Raw genomic sequence first — 11,816 nt, 5'->3', positions numbered from 1 at the left:
CCACTCTTATGTTTTGACTAGTAGTTTGCTAAGAATAAATCAAAAAAATATAACTTAGATGACATTCCTCGTATTCACAGATCAAGCAGTCCAAAAAAATAAAAACGTGACCTCAAAGTTATGGCTAGTGCAAAAGAGATAAAGCTATATGCTTTAAAATTCTGCTTTGCTACATCAAACTAAACGTGCCTCGATGATATTCAGCAAATTTAACCTTCACTACTTTGCAGCTCTTCCATCTCTTCCATAGGCAGTACAAAAGATAGATGAATAAGAACGCGCCTCCAAGACCAAAAAAAAAAGAAACAAAGATATTATTCAACAACAAACAAATGCGAAGAGCTAACATAGTAGGGAAACTGCCAACATAATACATCTATAGATTTAATTCTCACAAAGAATATCATCCACTAATGACAAGAGTGACCCGAATCTTGCTAGACAAACCAAGAGGATCAAACAACCTTGTGGATGGACTAATTAAGCACATTATACACAAACTCTCAGATGGAAATGAATCAATCAACGAAGAGATGACTCGTTCCATGGCGCATATGCTACTTGATAAATATGGCAAAGGAATATCAACGTACTGCATGATATTGCTATACTTCGCATTCAACACAACATCGAAGAGCTCTCCCAATTGGACAAGCAAGAGGCAGATACCATCCTTGAGCAATTCAAAGACGTATACGGTGTGGAGGTAGGTCAGTGGCCAGTTACTATTGAAAAAGTGGCATACAAGGTAGATCCCAAATTCGTTGAAGAACATTACGGAAGGGCAGAAACTATCTTCCTAGCACCAACAAAGATCAAAACTGAAGGTAAACTGGAGTTTACATAATTATCTTTCACAATAACATCAAATTAAAGTAACACTTTTTTTCGCTGTATCCACAAACCTTGCAGAGACAGAACAAAGCGGCAAAAATGAAATATGACACTTCGGTAATGAATTTTATCTATTGCATCACTTTTCTTGACAACGGAAAGAAATACATTAGACAAACTATAGATGCCGTAAAGCGAATATGACAGCACAAGACTAACCCACCAACTAAAATGATCGATGATGTACATAGGTACACCCCATTTGAAAGACCCATTTGAAAGCCACTTCAAGATGGACAAAATAGCATCAATGGCAAGCAAAAAGAAGACAAATATTTTGGAGCGCCAGCACATTCTACGCCTAGGAAAAACATCAATCTCAAGAGGATACAATAATATAAAAGGAAACCCAGCATTCCTTAGGAAGTATTACTACTTGAAGCAGAGGAAATTTATTTGATTGCATTTTTGAGAAGGCTCCGAATTAAGCCTACATTTTTGTTACACTGTTTTAGATCTTTTTTACAAATACATTGACTCGATATCAACAATTTCAGCTACTTTTTACAATTTCTAATTTAACTAACCTACATTAAACGTCCATAATTCATTGCTATGCATTTCTTTTTTTGGGGAGAAATCTTCCGTTCTTGGTCTATTGTTCAATCAGACGATCGTACAAACGATCAATCTTTATCTTCACTTTCTTTAAAGCTTACTATAATTAAGTATAACTAATTCCCAAAAAAAAGTTAATAACCAATGTTAGATTACATTGCAAAATGAAAAAAATATACAACCACGGATCTAGTTTTTTTGGCCTGCAGAAAGGAAGGACTAAGTGAAGGCGATTCACAACAAAGTGAAAATAGCCATTTTCAATTTTCAAAAAATTTGAAATGATTTTTAGATCCCCTCCACATTTTTAGGCCCCCCCTCCCTCTCTCTCTCTCTCTCTCTCTCTCTCTCTCTCTCTCTCTCTCTCTCTCTCTCTCTCTCTCTCAATTCATCATCTCCACCCTCTTTTGCGCATTGCACACCTTCCTTGCTATTTTGAATCTAGGGTAGGCCTTATGAATCATTAACCTTGTTTTTATTTAAAAAATTGAGGTCACGCACACACTCACACACCGACCCAAGGAGAAGATGTTGGGCATGTAATAGCGAGAGGGATGAAAGAAAGGGGGGGGTTTGAGAGAAACATAAAGAAGGGAGAGAGAATGATGGGAGAAGTGTGCAAAATGCAAAAATGGCGATGGACTTCTCCTCTTGCATTCTTGAAGCTCTGACTCTGCGATGTGCCTACGTCTTGTTGCTCCTCTCAGTCGCTTCCACCACCACCTTGCTCCTCGCTTGCTCTCTCCACCATATCGACCCTGCCAATCACATCCGTTTATGGCCATGCGTCGATTTGGCGGTGATTTGGCGGCCGTTTGGTCTGAATTTTGGTTACTACTGATAGTGGTGTGTGTGTTGAGTGGTGCACATGTGCGTGTGTTATTTATTGTGTATGTGAGTGGTACACGTGTATGTGTGTGAGTGGTTGTGTGTTTTGTGTTTGATGCGTGTGCTTGTGGTGCATGGCATTTGTGTTTTGTGATGGTGTTTGTGTTGTTTGCTCATTTTGTTTGTGATGGTGGTCGAGGCTCATCAAGTCTGTTGTAGAGGGTTCGAGGTGGTGCGAGGCGGTGCATGATAGGCATCTACTACGGAGGTGTTTTCGGTGGATGACAGGTGTCTGCTATGGAGGTGTTTTCAATGGACGAGAATCATGTGATGAGCCTGAAGCGTTACAAAGTTGAGCATCTTTGAAAACCGTTGAAGAGTTATGAAGCGGATTTTGTCTTCACTTTCGACCAGCTTATGAAGCATATGCCCGCTGTTGTTTCTAGTGATGACAATTTGTTGTATGTGTTCCTTCAGCCGATCGACAATCCCAGATCTGTGGTAGGTGTTTATTGTGGTAGGTGTTTAGTGTTGTATTGTGCTTCTATTATTTTGTTTTTTAATGTTGTCCTTTGTGTGCCTGTGTTGTAGGTATGGTATAATCGGCAAGATCAGTGGTGGTAGAGGTTCCTTGAGCTATAGTGTTGCAGGTTCTTTCAAGGGTTGTCTTTAACTTTTACAATGGAGGGCATGTGGTCGAAGCAGATGGAGGCGGTGGAAAGAAGAAGCTGTAGCTTAAATTTTGGTTAAATGTAGTGAAGGTTGTTTTAGTATAGTATTTGTCGGAACTACGATTTTGGCTTTGATATACTGGAATATTATATGGAATATGGAATATACTTTTGATGCTGCCTGCTGTTGCAGTAACTGTTTATATTAATGAGTATAAATGTTTAATGTGAATCTTGTTTCCGTTATTTGCTACGTGTTTAATTTTTACTGGTTGTTCTTGTTCGTTTGTGATGAAGTGTCAGAGGGAAGTTTGTTCTGTTGATTATTTTCTTTTATAGAATGGTTACGTGTCGATTTCTGGTTGATTTATTTTGCGGCGGCGATGTATGGTATTTTATATGTGCTCTAGAAAAGAAATTGATCCAACGGTCGGGATTTAATTCCGCCCGACCTCGCATCTCCATCAACGGTGTTTCCAAAGACCACCTTTGCGCTAGCTCACAATTCTTCAAACTCGCGCTCATCAACCGACGACGCCCTGCATCGGCGCCGCAATGCCTGCAGGTAACATCAACAGCAACACTCGTCCTTTCTGTGCTTGTTTGATCATTCCTTTTCCAGAGAAATCTTTGATTGCTTCATCATGTAGCATTCGTCTTGTAATTTGTAGATTTGAACGATTTTAAGCTCGCATATTGTCGACACTGTATCGTTTTTGTTTTCCTTCTTTGCGCTTTATCACGAGAGGATCCGTGTATTGCTTCGATATACTGCCGTTTCTAGCTGCGCTACGAGTAACGAAAGCAAGCTTCCCCTTTACCTCAATTTGATGTGTAGAATTTCGAACATCATCGGTTGATTTCCGCCTGCTGAAGTAAGGTGATCCTTGGAGAAAGGGACAACAAATGCCCTGCGTCTTTCTTTAAAACATGTTCATCAGCTTTTCGACAACATGAGTCGACTGCTTCCGTTGAACGACCTAGACATTACCTTTTAGTCTTCGACTTTCGCTACCGACGATTCGATTTTGGGACAGCAAGGAGGTTATTTCTGCATGCCTTTGCTCGTTTTCCAAGAATTTACTCTATATAAAACCTAGAGCTGACAAATTTGAGGATCGTCTGTAAGATTTAGGTGCGACATGTCAATTTCACGGTAAGAACTTCGTTCATCTTCTTCAGTGGCAATAATATAGGGCGTCCGATCCTAAGAGTAAGCTTCAACTTAAGTACTTTCCTCCAGCTTCATTAGACAATTGATCGTTAAGCATAAGACTTGTTTGACGATTGTAATGGACATTTGCCCTCTCCTTTATGCATTGCGACACAATCTTCACCGTTAGATCGTCAAGTAGCTCTACTAGCTGTTCCAGCTCTGTGCGATTTAAAGCATCTTTCGAATCCCTTTTGTCCTCTCAGAATTGCATAACCTGCTTTAACATCAAAGCCGTAATCTTGGATGCTAATGGAAATTTAGACGCTTGCAATGTTCTGAAAACCCCTTGTTCCAGGGTCGTGGCATTTCATCGGTACGTTCAAGTTACGAACCGGACATTCGTGCGTAATTGACCGCAGTTATACCACGTGATCCACGTTTTGACATCTCCAAACAACCGTTGCATCTCATTATCTAGTGAAGATCTGAAGATTGAGGATGGACTGTCTTTAATTCTATTCAGCATAAGCGTCAGGTTTTCCATTCCTTCACTGTAATTGACAGAATTATGTTTTGCAGTGATCGGTCATGATTGCTAAAAGCAATTAAGTCCAGTACAATGTAAGTCTCATCCTGTTTAAATCGTTAATATCATTGTCATCGGCCATATAGCCACACCAGATAACTGTTCCATTAAACATGCTCTTTGTTTACCATGCCTGCTTGTTAATATTATGACTCAGCGGGTCCGCGGGACTAAAATCTTCCAACCCCTGAAATCTCTATAGTGTCTTTGGCTGTTTTCTATGAAATACAATTACATATACTCAAACGTGAAGCCGAATGGAACCCTACCATGAAATGTATTGTGGACACAAATCTCATACATATATGCATAAACTAAAGTGTCTGCATGACTAATTGGTGTAAGTCATTATAGGATTTATACTAATTACTTCACCAAAGTGAACAACCATCTTTCTTAAGGAAAGCTTAGAATTATGAAAAAGGTAGATTTTCCACAAATAAGTTGACAAAATAAATGGCTAAGAGACTAATTATTTTGCCTACATGTGGAGGAAATTTACTCTTGTCTTTTAGGGATCAAAGTATTCAATTATCATTTCTAATTCACAAAGTTAATGAAAGTAAATGGTGATATGTATCTACTACATTCATGGATAGTCGACCAATATCATTCTCTAAACACTTTATGACTTTTTTTTCCCCATATGTTCAAATCTCTTGTTAGTCCTTATCATGTCCATTTCTTTATAATAGGTAATCATATTCAAATGATTATAAATACATGCATAATTAACATTGATAAAAAATATTTCATCAATGATTCAAACACGATGTTTATCCTAGGCCATGATGATCTTCATCATCATGTTCTTGTTGTAAATGTACATGTTTATTCACTACCATTTGAGCCTATAATTCCTAGATATAGAGAGACTAGTGCAATTATATAAATATAACTATAAGAAGAAATTAAATCAAATCCACTAAGTCAAGGAGGATCAAACAGATAGATAAAATATTAGCAATAAATGTTGAGACCTGTGGCAAGGCCATGCATCCAAAACCTATCTCAAGCATTTCTTGTCCTCCATTCCTCCTCAAAAGTCGCATCGGATTAGCATTTGCATTGTCCAAACCAAGCTTTCAAGGGAAGGGGTGCATATGGGAGGAGTGGAGGTGAGACTCTGTGTTTTGGGACCTCATCCTCTCTCCCCAAAATAGATATAAGGGATTTGAGAACATTGTATGGCCATACCAAACCATTTACAAATTGATGCATAGATGGGTCAATGCATGATCGGGTGTAACTAATCATGGAACCACTTTTGGCCCAGGGGGGTAACTCATATAGCACATTTGGTCAAGAGGTAATAAAAAAATCTCATATCTCATATACCCATTTTGTAAATTTTTGAGATGCTAAAATTATCCCTTACATATGGAAATTTTTACTTTTATATCCTATAGCTCATATACCCATTTTGGAAATTTTTGAGATGATAAAATTATCCCTTATATATGTATATTTTATGTAGCTCCATAAAAATATAAATCCCCTAATGTATGTACATTTCATGTATCTCCCCTATGTTCATGTAACTCCATAAAAATATAAAAGCTCTTTAGTTGGTAACACATGCTATCTTACATATGGCTTAGTGATCCACCGAGGATCCACCCAGGACTTTTGGGGCATGTTGCAATGCGTGTGCGTAGAGGGGATTAAAAAATCGCCAAGTGAATCATGATGATGTGGACTAGTGCACATGCTTGCCATTTTTCTTTTTTCATGTGTTTTTGAAATAGAAGACTGTAATTCTCACCACAGCAAAGTTTTTACCAGCTATTATCACATTATATCCTCCTTTATTGCACCAATAGTGCTAGCATCATCAAATCTATTGTCTAGTGATATCGACATAACACATGGACTTGAGATATTACAAATAAAGGAAGGCATATTTCTAAGCCAAACAAGGTATATTGACTCTATTTTGGAGCAGTTTGGGATGTTGGATGCCATACCTCTAAGTACACCTATTGAGACTAGGCACTGGTGAAGTTACAAAGTGGAGAATTTTCAAATCATACACTTATACCAACAAGTAGTTGGTAAGCTCATCTACTTAATGACATCAATATGGCCTGATATTTGATATGCAGTAGGGCTATTGAACCAGTTTATGGAAAGGCAATGTGTCCACCATTGGAATGACATTAAGTGAATTTTTAGATACCTTAATGGGACAACCAATCATACGCTGGCATATATGGAAGAGAGCCCATATGCAAACCCATAGCTAGAGGGGTTCTGATGATTACCATGTTTATGCTTGCATGTGGCACTGCTCGCGCATCTTTTAAGCCATGGATGGGAGTCTTCATGAAGGACATATGACCATGTTAACCACTATGATTGACGGATCAACTACCGTGGCCACATTAACCCATGCATCAACTACAACCACATGGCATCAACAACGCGACGGCTAAAATTATAGTATATGCATAGTGGCCCACAGCAACCATCATGATGGTCAAAACTAGCCATGCCCACCACCATGATGGCTGCTACAACCAGCCAACTACAATTGGATACATCAACCCACAAGTGAAATATTTTAAATTGAGGGATATCCTAAAGCTTAACCATGATGGTAAAGAATAGCCATGCCCAAGTCAACCACCATGATGGTCAAAACTAGCCATGCCCACCACGACGATAGCTGTAACCAACTTACTGAATCCGAACACATGTCAACCCACATGTAAAAGACTTTTTACAGCTTGGATAATCCTAAAAATTAACTTGGATTGTATCTTAACATTTTCAAAAATTATATAAATATCAAGATTTTCAAATACGTTCTACGCATCTTAGAATTTTTTAGAAATCATATAAATATCAAGATTTTGAAATAATTGCTACACTACTATACATAGATTAAGACTTAGCCAATCTTTAATTGGTAGCAATGAAATAGGCACTTAAATTCAGCAGACCCTAAAATCTCAATACTCTAACAGGTTGCCCAGAGGCCATTTTTAAGACCAAAATTCATAACAAGTTTGTACATATTAGCATGTTTGTATTACACAAAAGAGTGTTTTTTATACAAGAAAGAACTTGCTACAAAAAAGCATGCTTTTGATACAAGAAAGCTCAGCAAGTGCTTGAGTTGCTCAACCTTTCTTACACTATTAAGCTATTTGATTTCTTTCTAATTATTATTCTGATCATCAGGTTGATCAAGTGCATGACATTATAAAAACTCCCTCAAGGTGTTTTTTGTGTCTTGAACAACCTGGGCATTAAGCCCATATCGATGTTGGTGGACTCATACAAGCTTTTTGCCAAAACTGAATTGGACAAATTGCCCATCCATTGAAGCGCTAGAAACGTTTTGCCCATTCTTTGGTTGTGGGAGAGAATCGCCACCACTTTGATAATAGCTAGTATCAAGAATGGAATAAGCTCGAGGTAAGACATAGGGTGGAGCAAGAGGTGCAGGAAGCATAGTGGAGCATGAGACAAGGGTCAAATAGGTGAAGACGATGGCAGAGCAAGAGGCTAGAGCAAGAGAGGAGGGTGATGGAGCTAGAGGGTGGAGTAGGTGATGAGAGTGGTGGTAGATTAGAATGGTGGTAGATGAGGGTGGAGAAATGTAAAGTCGATAAGTACTTAGTTGGCTATATGGTACTCTAAACAACCAGTGCCCACAGAGCCATCGCACTAGAAGTCGACCAGCAATTGAACAGGCTAGAATTTCCTTCTAAATGCTAATTTGTATTTTGAAGGTTCCTCAAGGAATCTTTGCAAGAGGCTGGAGCAAGAGACAAGGTTGATGGAGCTAGAGGGTGGAGTAGGTGACAAGAGTGGTGGTAGACGAGAATGATGGTAGATGAGGGTGGAGCAATGTAAAGTCGATACATACTTAGTTGATTGCATGGTACTCTAAACAGCCAGTGCTCACAGAGTCATCGCACTATAAGTCGACAAGCAATTTTGAACAGGATAGAATTTCCTTCTAAATGCTAATTTGGATTTTGAAGGTTCCTAAAGGAATCTTTGGATTTTAAAGGGCACTACAATGAATTTTTTCCAGTGTGGCACTTCTATCAAAGGTGACGAAATGAGTTAAGGGTCAAATCTAGTGGCCGGGTTACGATAATATTAGGGACATGCCCGTTGACCATCGCCTTCCCAATAACCCGTCGTCCATGGTCATTGTTCCCATCCTGTCGACCGTGGTCATAACTCCCATCCCCACAACCCGTTGCCTTACACCATCCCCCCGGCTATAGGGATACCAAAATCTATAAAAGGACTCCTATCCCCCTGGGTTGTCACCATAGCAAAAACACTGAAACTCTGCCAAATTTTTTCCAGACTTCCCCCAACCCTCTGCCCTCTTCCAGCCTGCATTTCTAGCCCCAGTTAATGTCCTCGACCTCCTCCTCTTCCACCAATTCTCTTATCATGGAACTGCCCTCCTTCTTTCCCATAAATCCGGAGAATGAATTCTTTGAGTACGAAATAGAGCTTGGTCTCCACCCCCCAATTCCACAGGCCACCTACCCCTCCGAATCCTAGAGTACACCCTTGGGGACCATCTAGCAATGGACTTCCAAGTGAAGGAAGAGATCTTGACCCAATAGACCACTCAAGAAGCACCTATGGCAACTAGCACCACTCCCTCCAAGTCATTTAGAAAACGCATTCCTGCCCCCATGCAAGGGAAATACAAGATGGTGCGATCACAGATGCACTCGCCGCTTGGAGAGGCTTGGCTCTAGCAACTCAACGGATGTGCCATCCACTCCCACTATGCCTACGAGGGACACGACTACACCCTCCACTACCACAATGCAATGGCATATCAAGCGCTCAAGGAGCCGGAGGTTCAGGCATCCCTCGCATTGATAGGTCTTGGATCCATGGCGAACCACCTCCCTTGTCACTTGGACATGAGGCTACTTGGAGAATTCCTCCAAGACTACAACTCCAACACTAACATCCGCATCCTACGTGATGCAACATGCACCCCCCACTTCACCCACCTCAACATGGATGTGGCACGAGCAGCCTTTGACCTCCCAATCATTGCCAACAAATATGCTCATAAGAAAAAGATGCCCAAGGCCCTCAGTGAAATCTACAAATATGATCGGAAAAAGTGCAAGGGGCGCATCCATTTTTCGGAGATCATCAAGCTAGATTTGGAAAATTCAGCATACGCTCTCTAGTGGTTGACCTAGGTGAAACATACGGTTCACCACCAATCTATCATGCTCAACATCCTAGCAAGATTGGCAACCCCCAGGTCACCAAGCAAACGGACCATTTTTGCAACCAGATGTGGGAGGAGCTCAAGACACACGGTGAAGTCCTCGGTAATCCTATGTTGTATATCCTAGTACTCTAGCATATGCTACAGCAATAGCAACCACCAATCGGCCATGGGCTGGTCGACAAAGTCGCCATAGGACCAGTGCTAGGCGATGAAGAGGAGACAGTAGCTACACCTAAGAGATCAAGGACAAAGCCAAGTGGCACCCTTGCTAGCCTCCCCTACACAATCAGCTGCTCATAGTACAAAGACCAATAGATGCAAGCATTCCTACACAAACATCATTGAATGGATCACCCCGATCCATGCTCCAAGGGCAAGGCCGTACCCCAAGTCCCCACTAACTCCTCATCATTAGTGAATGGTGATATCAAATCCAGTTATCACATGGGAGCACACTTCAAAGTATGTCATGAATGCTATATGCTCAATAACATTTGTGTTACATCCTTTTTTTATAAAGGCTTCAAACATATATACCTTGTAGATTGTCTATGTGGTTGACTACGTCAATCTAATTTTTTATTTAATTTTTGAACTTCCTCTACATAACCTTGTAAGATATTGATGCATTTCATAAATTATCTATAAAGAAATGTATATTTTTAAAGGGATAAATAGGTGCAAAGTATCATTTCCATCGAATGTGGTTCGTATAGTCAATTGCACATTAAACCGTGTTTTTAACCTAGTGTCATGCACAATCGTCAAAAAACCCACTTCAGCATGTTTTCCGCACATGAACTTATTTGATGAGCACCCCGCTTAGCATGCACATCAATACCACCTATGTTCATCTAAGGCTCATCAATCTGTGATAGTGTACCAGTCTGGACCTGAGAGGAGGCTGTATAGATTTGAGATACATGGCCCATGCAGGGAAGAAGACCTTCCACCGGGGGCAGTATCCATTGGATGATTGTTCCAGTACCTTCTGTTGGCATGATGTACCAATACCAATAGTTGGATTGTTGTACTAGTACCAGACCAAAGGAGTGTATCTAGCACCATTACCAAACCAGAGGAGAGATGACTTATTGTAGAGTACTAGACCAGAGGAGTTTATCTAGTACCTATGGCCTGGAAGCAATAATACTAGGTTTCTAGTGATCGTACTGAGGTGTGTAGTCTCAATGGTGACTCATGTGTCATGGGGATCTTGAAGGAATGCCGATGGAGCCTCCACTCCAAGCTACTCCTGGTGAGAGAAATGCAAAGCATGAGCCATTTGAATGTGTCACTCAAGCGGCTCTCAGATTGTTGCAATGTGTTTCCATGAGAGAAAGAGGGAAGAGGGAGAGGGGAGACAAGAGAGCAAGGAAGGGAGGGAGAAGGAGGAGGGAAGGAGAGAGTGAATGGGGATGGAGTGGCAAACAAAAAGGCACTACAAAGGAAACACGAGAACACCCAAAGACACTCTTAGAAGAGAAGAGGGAGCTTATATTCCAAACATGTGCATACAACAATGAAGACCAATTAGCCATTTGGCCTTTTATACAACTCACCTTTTGAAGGGAGGGTTAACCCTTTTCCTTCTTGCACTCTCCCTCTCTTTACAGTCACAAGGCTCTTGGGCTCATAGGGGGCCAAGGCATCTTCTCTATCCTTTCCTTCCCTCTTTCTATTGTAGCTCTTATTGTTACGCTTCTCCATGTGTTGATAGCACTTGTGTTAACCATATAATAGCACTGAGGACAATCTGGGCATTAGGACGTGCTCCTACCCGAGTCCCAAATAGCGCTTGTGTGAACCTCACCCATTCGATTCCTAAGCCATTTGAGGCTCAAAACTTGGATTGGTGAGGTCGATCTTGAGCCATTTGCGGCTCAA

This window comes from Dipteris shenzhenensis, chromosome 2 (genome assembly GCF_047967505.1).
Source record: "Dipteris shenzhenensis isolate YYH24624 ecotype China chromosome 2, Dip_SZ_1.0, whole genome shotgun sequence".
Lineage (NCBI taxonomy): Eukaryota > Viridiplantae > Streptophyta > Polypodiopsida > Gleicheniales > Dipteridaceae > Dipteris > Dipteris shenzhenensis.
The sequence above is the reverse complement of the archived record's forward strand: the minus strand, read 5'-3'. Positions refer to the sequence as shown.